The sequence below is a fragment of the Cryptomeria japonica genome, chromosome 9 (genome assembly GCF_030272615.1).
Source record: "Cryptomeria japonica chromosome 9, Sugi_1.0, whole genome shotgun sequence".
Classification (NCBI taxonomy): Eukaryota; Viridiplantae; Streptophyta; class Pinopsida; order Cupressales; family Cupressaceae; genus Cryptomeria; species Cryptomeria japonica.
Window position 1 is genome coordinate 585,821,009 of NC_081413.1, and position 13,357 is coordinate 585,834,365.

Here is a 13,357-nt window from a genome sequence, read left to right on the forward strand (position 1 = left end):
CACAAGAATTGTAGCAAAGAAAGGTAACCTGCGGAGCACCAAATCATGAACCATCTGCAATGAAAATACACAAGACCATCCCAAACAATATCCCAAAATATCAACACAAAATCTAATCACATCGGAATATACCAGAGGAAATACTAAGCTCTGCAAAGCACTGATCAAAAAACAAACTGCAAAACCGGATCATATGATATCATCAATTAAGCTTCCTGGATCACCAAGACCAATATAGAGGAATATCATGATACTAAAGATACTCCATACACCAAACCATAATCCCAATAAACCAATTTGCAATCACTAGAGCGGGAATATGTTGGCATCAATGACAACAACATATCCTAGCAGCAACAATGTCCAACAATCTCCCCCTTTGGCACTGATGGCAACATATGAATGTGAAAAACAATCAATGCAAAGAAATAAGAAAGAATCTCCAACAGACTCCCCCTAAGATCAAGTAGATAAAATAGTTTTTCACATGCTTCTCTCCCCCTTTGACAGCAATGCCAAAGATCTTAAAATAGAAAACCAAACTCACTCTCTTAAATAAACAAATCATGATTCTCTCCCCCTTAAACACATAACCAGACTACTCCACTAGAGGAGCAACACCAACTCATCAATTAGGATAAAAGGAATAAGATTGTGAAGTCCACCGGATTGATGCAACTCAATGCATCTAGTTCCCATCAAGAAGGGTGGATACCCCTAGCTTGTCTCTCAAGTAGACAAATTTATCTGCGGGAGAAGGCTTAGTGAAAATATCAGCAATATGTTCCTTTGTAGATACATAATCCAATTTCACTTCCTCATCACTGACTTTTTCTCTCAAGTAATGATATTTGATTGACACATGTTTAGTCTTTGAATGTTGCACCGAATTCTTTGACATATTTATAGCACTGGAATTATCATAGTATATGATAGTTGGCTCATCATAGATAACTTTGATATCCTTCAACATTTGCTTCATCCAAACCACCTGAGTGCAGCTACTAGTAACAACAATGTACTCAGCTTTAGTAGTAGATAAGGACATTGAATCTTGTTTCTTACTAGCCCATGAAACCAATTTATTACCTAAAAAGAATGCACCACCGGAGGTACTCTTTCAATCATCAACATCACCAACCCAATCAGCATCAGTATAAGCACATAACATGAAATCATCATTCTTCGGATACCACAAGCCATAATCCACAGTTCCCTTCAAGTATCTGAATATTCTCTTCACAACAGTGGCATCTCTCTTTCGGATCAAATTGATATCTAGAAGCCATGCACATAGCATGCATAATGTCTGGTCTAGTCTGAGTAAGATATAGAAATCTACCAACCATAGATCTGTACAAACTCTGATTAGCTTTCGGAGATTCATCATTTTTAGACAATTTGCCGCTAGTTACCATAGGAGTTCCAACTAGTTTGGAGTCATCTAACCCAAACTTTTTTAGCAACTCCTTCACATATCTAGTTTGTGATATAAATATACCTTTTCCAATCTATGAAATCTGTAAACCTAAGAAAAATTTCATTTCTCCAATCATAGACATCTCAAATTCTTTTTGCATATCACCGGCAAAATTTATGCTCAAGTCATCATCTCCACCAAATATAATGTCATCAACAAATACTTCAACAATCAAGATGTTATCATTCTCTATCTTAAAGTATGGATTATTGTCAGTAGCACCTTTATTAAATCCCAATTTTAATAAATACTTATCTAGTCTAGGATGCCAGGCTCTAGGGTCTTGTTTCAATCCATAAAGAGATTTCTTCACTTTGCATACCATGTCTCCATCATCTGATAATGAAAATCCATCAGGTTGCTCAATGTAGACTTCTTCCTCAAGATCACCATTCAAAAAGGCATATTTGACATCCATCTGATATACCTTGAAATCTTTATAGGCAGCATATGCAAGCAACATTCTAGCAACTTCAAGTCTGGCAATTGAAGCAAAAGTTTCCTCATAATCAACTCCTTCTTTCTATGAATATCCTTTGGATACCAATCTTTCTTTATTCCTGACAACTTCACCGACTTCATTTAATTTTTTCTTGAATACTATTAGTGTAATTATTTATTCATGTTGGATATAATTACACTTTACTTAAGTTTACTTAGGTACATGCACTACATTGTAGTTTGCATATGAGATACTTAGGGAGATGTGTTGCGTTGGGAGTGTGTATGTAGGAGAATTTCCACCTTTTATAGTGTGTTATTGTTATTACTTTATCATATCCACTTATTGTGGAGTGATAATTCCACCTTCGATGGGTGATCCACCTCATGTGGAATATTTTACTATTTCTCCTACCTACCCCTACCTACCCTTGCATCTCATTGAGCCACATGTCATCATTGTGTGCTCTCTTGTCTCTTAGCCTTGCCTTTATAAGCAGTCTCATCTACATTGTATGTAACAATTCTTGATGATCCAGTTGATCAGTATTTTTCTCTTGATTATTAAAATAAATTTTATTCTTATCAAATCTATTTGTCTCTCTTGTGATATTCAATGTGCTCTTGATCTTGGCTATTTTAAACAAATTCTCACAAATAACCATTTAGTACCAATAACATTCTTATCTTTAGGTCTAGGAACAAGCTCCCATGTGTTATTCTTTTCAATCTGATCTAATTCTTCTTCCATAGCTCTCATCCAATTTTCATCTTTACAAGCTTCGACAACATCTTTAGGTTCAACTTTAGAAATCAAACATACCTCTTCAACAACTAGCCCTCTTCTAGTTATCACACCTTTATTTTTATCTCCATTAATCTAATTTTCTGAATGATTCAATCTTACATACCTCGGAGTCTTATGATTGTTTTGATTTTTCAGGTTCCTGCACCTCTTCACTAGTAACAACATCTGGATTAATTGTCTTTACCGGATCATTTTGCTTTGATTTATCATTCTGAATAGGATTCAAAACAACATGTTGACCATCATCATATCCACAAGCTCTGATCTCTTTTCCAAGGTTCTCATCCACCTTCGCATTTGCACTTTCCGCTATCTTTCTCAGTCTCTTATTGTAGCACCAATAGGCTTTTCTCTTTGTTGAATATCCCAAGAAAATTCCTTCATCACTTCTTGCATCAAACTTTCCTATGTCATCATCTCTCTTGCTATAACATTTGCTACCAAAGAATCTAAAATATCTCACTGTAGGAACATGACCAAACCATAACTCATAAGGAGTTTTATCAGTATCACCTTTAATATGAACTTGGTTGAATGTATAAATAGTAGTGCTAATAGCTTCTCTCCAATAGATCTTTGAAACATTCTCTTCAATCAACATAGTCCTTGCAGCATCCAAAATAGTAATGTTCTTCCTTTCAAAAACTCCATTCTACTGAGGGGTTCTAGGAGTAGATAATTGTCTTCTAATCCATGCTTCTCATAGAATGAATCAAACTCACTAGATCAAAATTCTCCACCTTTGTCAGATCTTAGACATTTCACCTTCAATCCCGACTAAGTCTCAACCTTTGCTTTCAATATCTTGAATTTGTCTAATGCTTAAGATTTTTCCTTCAAGAAGAAAGCCCACATCACCTTGGAATAATCATCAATTAGCAACATAAAATATCTATCTCCCTGCACACTTATAAAATTTGTAGGTCCATATAGGTCAGTATGCACAAGATCTAGCAATCCATAAAATGTATAGTGCTTGCTCTTGAAAGAAATTCGTGTTTTCTTACCCAATTGACATTCTTTACATACCATATTAGTAGGCTTAACAATCTTAGGCAGATCTCTAATAGCTTGAATATAACTATGTTGGCAATTGATACTATTGTGTGGGGGAAAAAGTGACACTAAGCAAACAGGCCCTAATCTCACTTTCAACCACACACTTGTGGAATACGAAAGAGCCTAGAGGTATCACACAATTGGCTACTTCTTTTTGTGGAAGAGAGAGCCACGGGCTACCTATTAGGATTTCTATTCCTTTGTTGTAATTGAAAGATAAAATGATGCAAGTTCAATTCCTAACCCCAAAGTGCAAGTACGAACTAATAACAAGATTGCAGAATTGAACTTAAACAGTGGAAAGTTGTAAACACAAGGACAAGACAAGAATGCAAATGCGTACCCAGAGTTAAAATCTGAGTGAAAATGTTCGGGACGGGGGCGCGAGCGCCACTGTCCTGATTTTGCCCCTGAAACTGCTGTTTTGCAACCTGAAAAGCTATCAAAAATGTTGAAACTTGCTGTCTGTCAGGAGGACCAGGGCGCCCAGCGCCCCTGTCCTGGCAGGACCAGGGCGCCCCACGCCCTTGTCCTGGTCTTTTTCTCTGAAACTTGGTGTGTTGTTCCGACTCGGTCTGCTTCTTCCGGATCTGCAACTTGCGGCGTCGTCTGAATTTCGAAACCTATACTTATATCTGAAAAGGTGTGGTGGGCGGCTATATAGGGTTTTGCCTTAGTCAAACCCCCACTTTGGTGATTTCCACCTCCACGAATAGCCAAGTTGTATTGTAAAAGTAGTGTGTGCAGACCTTGTGTGTGTGCAAGATCCTAAAATGAAAGTAAGCAAACTAGAGCAACCTAGAAAGTAAACCCTAATTGCTTGCAAATGATAATGTAAATGCTCCAAATCAAGATGCAAAGTGATCTAAAGCATGAATGCAAATGATATAATGAGGCTTATGCAAAGACATGAAAACAACATGAAATCATACCCAACCCCAAGGGAGGGGTACAAGCCAATCTTCAGTCGGTGATCCCCTATTGCTCTTCAATGTCTTCAAAGCCCTAAATGGATGAATGAAATTGATGATTGCTTGATGGATGGATGTTGAATGTTGTTGAAGTCTTCAAAGATCTGCTCTTTCGCTGCCTAGAAGGTCCTTGAAACCTAAAATCTGGTCCTTTCAAATGAAGAAAGAGAGCTCTTATATATGAAACCCTAGGTCTTAATTTCAACTTTTGGCCAACCTAGAGATTGAATCTCCTGCCAATTTCTTGGGGTTAAGCTTTATTTTATGATTGGATCGTGCTCCTAAAATTTCAGGAAAAATGTTCGGGACCATGTGCACTCCAGGCGCCATGGTCCTCTTCGGGTGCCATGGTCCCGACAACTTTTCACCAAATTTTCAAGGCCGTCGGATATGATGATTTTAGAGAGAATCCCGAAGTTACAGCTGATTTCGAGATGTTTTGACCCCCGAAATCAAGCCCCGAAGTTCAAAATAGGACCTAATTAGGGTTTTTGATTAAATGATGTATTGGAAGAATAAAATGAAAGGGGCACACTTTAATGAAAGGGCCCAACTTTATAATGTGGAAGATGATGAAATAGGACCTTAGACCTAATTAATTTGATTAATTAAGTGCTAAAGGGGAAATGCAATGCAAAATGCAAAATGCGCCAAGGCGGGTGCTAAACTAGGTGTGAAATTGTACCACCCTAGCAAGTGCGTACAATTTACGACGCTACATTTAGCCCCCACTTTAGTGGTCATATGAACACTACGTGCGTATGCAAGCTAAAGTATAGAAAAGTAAACATTATTTGAAAAAGGATATATCCATAAGTCTGTCGAACGAAGCCCCCAGTGGTATCTGCAGTACTCAGTTAGGAACCACAACCTACAAAACCCCATGTTAGATCACAAAATCACCTAATGCTTACTAAGGAAGGTGATGAAAATTTGAGGGTAGCTATATGCCCCCCCCTGTTTTGGCTTGCTAATTTTAGTGAGTTGAAACAGGGTATCATGTTTACCACTTCGAATTGTTAAAGAATATTGATGACAAATGCTCACAAGAAGATTTGATATGAGATCAAAAACTAATGGAGAATCATTTGGTAAGAAAGAGGACTAAATCTCAATTCCAACACAACAAAGAGTGTAAGGATTTGAGAGTTCTCTAACACAAGATGAAGGATGTAAATGGAAACACAATGCAAAGAGAAGAAAAGAAAGGAAAAAAGCATGAATACACACATTGGTGATCCATGAGAAGAATAGTGAGAGAGAAAACATGGACTTCTCGCCCCTAGATGTTGTCTAGGTGATCCATGGGACAAAGGACATGGAAAACTAGCCCCTAGAGTCTGTCTAGGTGATCCATGTAAGGGAGGAGAGTGAGAAAGTCTAGCCTTATGCTGCTAGTTCCACTCAGCCTCATGCATGTGTGTGTAAGTGAGGTTAGAAGCACCTCATAGGAGTCTATGCCCGAGTATGCTACAACCTGTATATGTATAGTACAAAAGCGTGACATCTCGCTCTAAGAGTCTGTGCTCTAGTTCCGAGAATAATCACCTTGCATAAAATAAAAATAGAGACATCTCGCTCTAAGAGTCTGTGCTCTAGTTCCGAGAATAATCACCTTACATAAAAGAAAAATGGAGACATCTCGCTCTAAGAGTCTATGCTCTGGTTCCGAGAATGACCCATTGCTCAAAAAGTGTAATGTTTATGTCATAAGAAAAGTAGAACAAGGATACCTACCTTTATCACAAAAGAAGATACCCCAAAAATGCAACAATGTCATAGATCCAAGCAAGAGAGTTTTGCACTCTTTAAGCAAGGATAAGATAGTTGAAAAGGGATATCTTGTAGTATGTGTAAAGGAGATCCTTAGAGGAGAAGAGATCTTTGTACAAAAGACACCTATCCCCAAGAGGAATTGTCTTAGACAAATATAACATCTTCTAGAAGAGAATAAGAATGCAATACTTCCTTCTTTTGTGAGGTGAAAGTGATTCTTAATGAAGGATGACGCTCTTTTTAACCCAATTGGGAGAGTGAATTCATTATGGATGTATTTTACCAAGGGCAAAAGAGGTTGTAGTCAAGGACTTACACCTCTTGTAAGAGAGAATCCTTGAACAAACAACAACAAATGCATACAAGGAATACATCAAGTAATAAAGTTCACACCATCCATGAAATAGGAAAAAATGGATCCTTAGAAAAAAAAATAAGGAAAGATCATTGCCTCCCAAGGATAAGGACAATGAGAAGGACTTCCACAATCTTCTAGGGAGAGATTTAGACATAAGCAAAATGTACTACATGCAAGCAAGACATTAGTGTATGTAAAATGCTCCTCACAAGAAGTGGGTAAGGTAAGAAAGAGAATACACATCTTCTCCCATATCTAAGAAAAGAGGATTATAAAGAAAAGATGATCAATATTTCCACATTATTACCCCATAGGAACAAGAGATAACATAGAAAAATTAGGCTATTATGTTGCTTCAAAAATGTGATTGCACTTGAAATTGTACCATCATGAATGACAATGAGCCCCCAGTAAATGAGCTACCAATGTCACATAATGATGAGCAACATAATAGTCATTAATGTTATTTAAAGACATAATAGATTGAATGAGGTATTTGAATATGACATGTTGAATGCTCAACTATAAGTGAGATCAAAAACATGTATAAAGTGATAAAAATTGAAGAAGGACAGCTACGAGAAATCTTAGAAGAGGGATGAGTGTAATTTATTAGAGCCTTATCCCTGGAGGAAAGGACTTTATGATGAATAGGAGATAAAGATTCATAATTGGATTTAGAAATTTGAGGGGAGTCATAAAGAGATTTATTCATCGCCAAGATTTCCTTATGAGGGAAATGAGAGTTGATAGAAGTAGAAGATGATTTAGTTGAAGTGAGATCATCATCACTACTAAATATAGCATTCACATTGAGAGATGGTCTTTTAGATGCTTTGGTGGGCTTAGAAAGATTATATCCAAGTCCAAATGAATATTCATGCATGTTATGTTCTAAAGGAACTTTAATTCCTTGTTCATTTGCACCACAACCATTTCCACTATAGCCACTCTTAGCCAAGATATGAAAACCACGACCATAACGATTAGCCATTTCAGAAAGAGAAGGATGTTTTTCATAAGACAAAGAATCAAATTCTTCAGAATTAGAGGTGTGAGGAGAAGAAGTTTGAGAAGCGGCCACAAAATTATTGCTCATAGGTTTAGGTAAGATTGATTGATCTCTAGTTTCTTCCTTCTTTTTAACTTTAAGCTCTCTAGGAGGAACCCTATACCTGCTCTTTCGCTGCCTAGAAGGTCCTTGAAACCTAAAATCTGGTCCTTTCAAATGAAGAAAGAGAGCTCTTATATATGAAACCCTAGGTCTTAATTTCAACTTTTGGCCGACCTAGAGATTGAATCTCCTGCCAATTTCTTGGGGTTAAGCTTTATTTTATGATTGGATCGTGCTCCTAAAATTTTGGGAAAAATGTCCGGGACCATGTGCACTCCGGGCGCCATGGTCCTCTCCGGGCGCCATGGTCCCGACAACTTTTCACCAAATTTTCAGGGCCGTCGGATATGATGATTTTAGAGAGAATCCCGAAGTTACAGCTGATTTCAAGATGTTTTGACCCCCGAAATCAAGCCCCCAAGTTCAAAATAGGACCTAATTAGGGTTTTTGATTAAATGATGTATTGGAAGAATAAAATGAAAGGGGCACACTTTAATGAAAGGGCCCAACTTTATAATGTGGAAGATGATGAAATAGGACCTTAGACCTAATTAATTTGATTAATTAAGTGCTAAAGGAGAAATGCAATGCAAAATGCAAAATGGGCCAAGGCGGGTGCTAAACTAGGTGTGAAATTGTACCACCCTAGCAAGTGCGTACAATTTACGATGCTACAACTATATTGGTTGGTTTCACTATGTTTTCATTGATGACAACATATTCTACACCGGCACTGATAGGACAAGAAGATTTCTTTGGTCACTGACAATGCAGGCCGACATGGTATAGTAAAGGTTATCGGTATTGAAGGCCAACCTATCTTGGATCCAACATCGGCAACCATTTTTTATGTTTATTCATTTTTGTTATATCGCTGACATGTAATCTGATATTGTATATATCTTTGTAAATGGACATAAGGCATAAATTTGTATAGGGTATATAGGACAGATTAATTAGATCATTTTGTGTTAAGGAAGAAGAAAATAGGAATATGGTGGTGGATATGCAAATGTAATTATTCAGAGAGATTATGTATGTGAGGAATTTATTGTAACGATTATTCCGGTAAAGGGGTTTAGGGTTTCAACTAGAACAAACAGAGCTTAAACCGGAACTATATTCTAGCATAGAAGATGCTATCTTAGCAGTGCACACTTCTTCGGATTGTTATCTGAAATTTTATGTAGTCAGTGAGGCTTCTATTGTGATTGAGCAGTGTGCTCTAGGCTGTAAGCCTTCCTACAAGTGCAAACCCATCATATATTGTACTATCTCTTCATATGGCCAGTGGATTGATATTGTGGGTCACAAATCCCACCATGGTTTTTCCTCATTGAGGTTTTCCATGTATAAATCTGTGTGTTATGGTTCTCATTTATGTGTTTGGCTTATTGGTTGCATTACTTCTTTCAATTTTGTTTATACTGATATATCGGGCTAGTGCATGAATGTTTTGTTAAGGCTAAAATCTACTATTCCGATATAACACTGATTTACCCCCCCCCCCCCTTCTCAGTGTTATTGGTTTCCAACAATTGGTATCAGAGCCTTGTGCCTCAGAGGAAGTTTAACAGCTTGAGGAAGATCCTGAAACCGGAATCATTGAATGTGGCTTTGGAGAAGTAGCTTGAGATGGCACTTGAAGATTATGATGTTGAAAGGTTGAAGAACTTAAAGCTACAAGATGAGTTGAATTCTACTAAGGAATTCATTCTTGTCCTACAAGAGAGGCTATCATCTATTCAAGCTAGGAGGAAGGAACTTTTGCAAAATCAGGATGATGAAGAGAAAAATGCACTTAAGGAACAATGTTAGAAATTGAGTCAGGATAACATGGTTATGAAGAATGAAATGCAAGCTATAACTATGAGGATGTCTAAGGAGATTGAGGACAGAAAGAAAAATGAAGAAAATCTTGTTGTATCCCTAAAGAACAAGTTTGAAGAATGTCATAGATTGGTTCATGAAAATGATATGTTGAGAACTAATTTTGTACAATCCTAGAGCAATGAGAAAGATCTTGAGAGATAAATGACAATACTAAGAGATTATTTAACTGTTGCAAGTGAGTACAAATAAAAATTCAAGATCAACTCAGCACAACTTGATGAGTTACTAAAGAGACAAAGGCAGATTGGAGATTCCAGTGGACTTGGATTTGAGCAAGGACAGAGTTCTGGTACTACTAATGAAGATCAAAACCATAAGGCACCAGTAAGGCAATTCAATGCTTATAAATTCAATGGTAGAGGTTTTGTTTGCAATAGATTTGGTCACATAGCTAGGCAATGTAGAAATAGAGCAAATCAGAACCCTGATTCTGCTCCTGGTAAATGTTCTAAATGCAATAAAATTGGTCATAAGACAAAATATTGCAGAATGAATGTAAAATGCTATGCTTGTGGAAAATTTGGGCATATGGCTAATTAGTGTAGGTGAAGTAATTTCACTGGTTTTAGCAAGGCAATTCAAAATAACAATGTTACATGTTATGCATGCAATGAAATTGGACATATTGCTAAGTTTTGTAGAAGCAGAAACCCACTGGTTAGTAATGGAGGATCAAATAAAAAAGGAAAAGAGAAGGTTAGTGAAATCTAGCATGATCATACTCAGAGATGGGTTGGGAAGACTAAAGAGAAATCATCAGATGGGAATGTCCCGATTACCTATCCAGCAGAAGAGACTACTCCTGCACCGATAGTGAGCTCATTTGATAACTAAGGCAGATGCCTTAGGGGTAGGCAAAATTCATGAAGATGATGCATATGGCCTGGGAAGAGGTTCTGGAAGATGTTCCAGATATTGGAGAAGATTATCCAGCATGGATATATTCTAAGCAAGATCCGGTATCTTTCACTGGTAGTCCTTTATGTCAATGAAAGATTAGGGTTTTTCTTTCGAAAGATAAAAGGTCGAATACACTTAATTGTTAAACACCCTGCATTCAGAGCGATTTTAGAGCGATTCAAAGTGACTAAGTGTGATCAAAGGCTATTCAGAGGCAATCAGATTTCTTCTTGAGTGATCATACCGGTGTCTAGAAAAAATTGTTGAAGGTTTTTACCAAAAGCGAACAAAAGGTATTTTTCTTGAAACATGGAAGCGAGATCATCTTTTATTCCTATTTTTGTTGCAAATCCAACTGTAGTGGAGGTTAAGGACCACCCCAGGCCAATTTTCAAGTGGTATCCACATGTGGCTACCAAGGAAGATTCGGTTGGAGCATTTTCTCGCATCCCAAAGGGAGTGGTGTATGTAGAAGATGTTAGGGCATACATTCACTGTCATATAGAGGACTTAGTAACTTCAGAGATCAAGGGGATGTATATAAATGAAGTAATAAAGGAAACTCAGAAAGCTTGGATTAAATTTTTGGGAGAACACAAAGGATTCTTTACTTCACTGGAGACAAAGACAGATACTATAGATACACTAGTTGAAGGGAAAGGAAAAGGGATTATGGGTACTCCACCCTTAGTTTTGAAGAATATCAAGAGAGTGGAAATTGAGCCACTAACAAACACAAATGTATAGGCAAATACTGAAACATCGGTTAATACTAAGAACATTGTACAGGATACTAAGGTTGAGGACAATTGTCCTCCAGATACTAATGTACAGGTTGAGGATACTGTTCCTAGAGAGGAACTATAAGTTACACAGACTGCACCCAGTGGTGAAGCCACTAGTGCAAGTGAGGAGGTAATAAAGGATAAATCATTAGAGAAAACAAGGGAATCCAATAGGGAACCAGTTGTTGGCACATAATTATTGACAATTGACACTTCCCTTGTGGAAAAGAAAACCATCACAGAGATGAGTCCCACAGAACTAATGATGATGGCTGCTCAGAAGTTGATGAAGGAGGGAACCATAAACAAAGGGATTATAGATCAATCCATCACCGTTCTACACCGATTGGTCCCAGAGTGTAAGATTGAAAATGAAGTGAGCCCTTCCGGAAAGCTTAAGGTAATAACTGAGCACATATCAAAAGACTTTCAATTCTTACAACAAATCTCTAACCAACAAGCACTTGAAAGATTCACTCAGGCTAAGAGAGCCTCTTTTGATCAAATCATTGAGAGAGAGAAGAAAAAGATTGAGGAGAAGTTAATTCTAAATGAAAATTCTTTGAAACAATGTACAAACATATGCAAGGTATGTTGCAATACTGAGATACTTACAACAAATGTAGATAAAAAGATAAAAGAGGTATAGGAGAAAATTGATAATATTGCTAACTCTTTTGATGGACTAATTTCACTGACAACATCAATTGATGGATAAATTTTGACTTTGGAGAACCAAATTTCTACTCTTGAAAAGGAAAGAGATAAAATAATTCGGAGAGCTAGAAGTCTAAGAGGTTTGGTGAATCCAAGATTGGATTCACTCTGTGTACATAAGAAGGAATGCATGGATATGCTGGGAAAGCCCACATCAGCATAGGTAAATGAGAAAGAATCTTTTGCATATTTATTGAGTGGACTTGTATCTATCTCCGACACATTCAAAACTAGCTGGGATACTTATGTGGAATTACTGAAGAAAGCTTATCCAAAAATCTTGAAATTGGTCAAGCTCTAGTAAGACATTTTTGGAGGTATTCAGTGTACAGTTCTTATTCTTTGACATATTTTTTTTTGGGTATTAATGTCAAAAGGGGAGTAGTATAGATGTGAAAAAGGATAAAAGAGTTGCATACATTAGGGGGAGTCACAGAATTTTTGGAATTTTGGAGATATGGAGTAGTTTGCATATTCAGCTCAGGGGGAGCAAGGCAGGATGAAACTGGCAGATGAAACCATGACCATTTTTCACATGAGTGATGCCATCAATGCCAAAGTGGGAGATTGTTGGCAATTGACACTCTATTGGTTGGTTTCACTATGTTTTCATTGATGACAACATGATTTTGGGTTCCAGATTCATATGGTGTACCGGTAGGCACTTCACAGGTTCTACACTAGCACTGGCACTGGCACTGGCACTGGCACCGGCAAGACAGGAAGACTTCTTTAGTCACCAGCAACACAGGCCGACATGGTATAGTAAAGGTTATCGGTATTGAAGGCTGACTTATCTTGGATTCGGCATCAGCAACTTGTTTTAATGTTTATTCATTTTTGTTATATGGCTAACATGTAATCTGATATTGTATATATCTTTGTAAGTCGACATAAGGCATAAATTTGTATAGGGTATATAGGGCAGATTGATTAGATCGTTTTGTGTTAAGGAAGAAGAAAATAGGAATATGGTGGTGAATATGTGAATGTAATTATTCAGAGAGATTATGTATGTGAGGAATTTATTGTAAGGGTTATTCCGGTAAAGGGG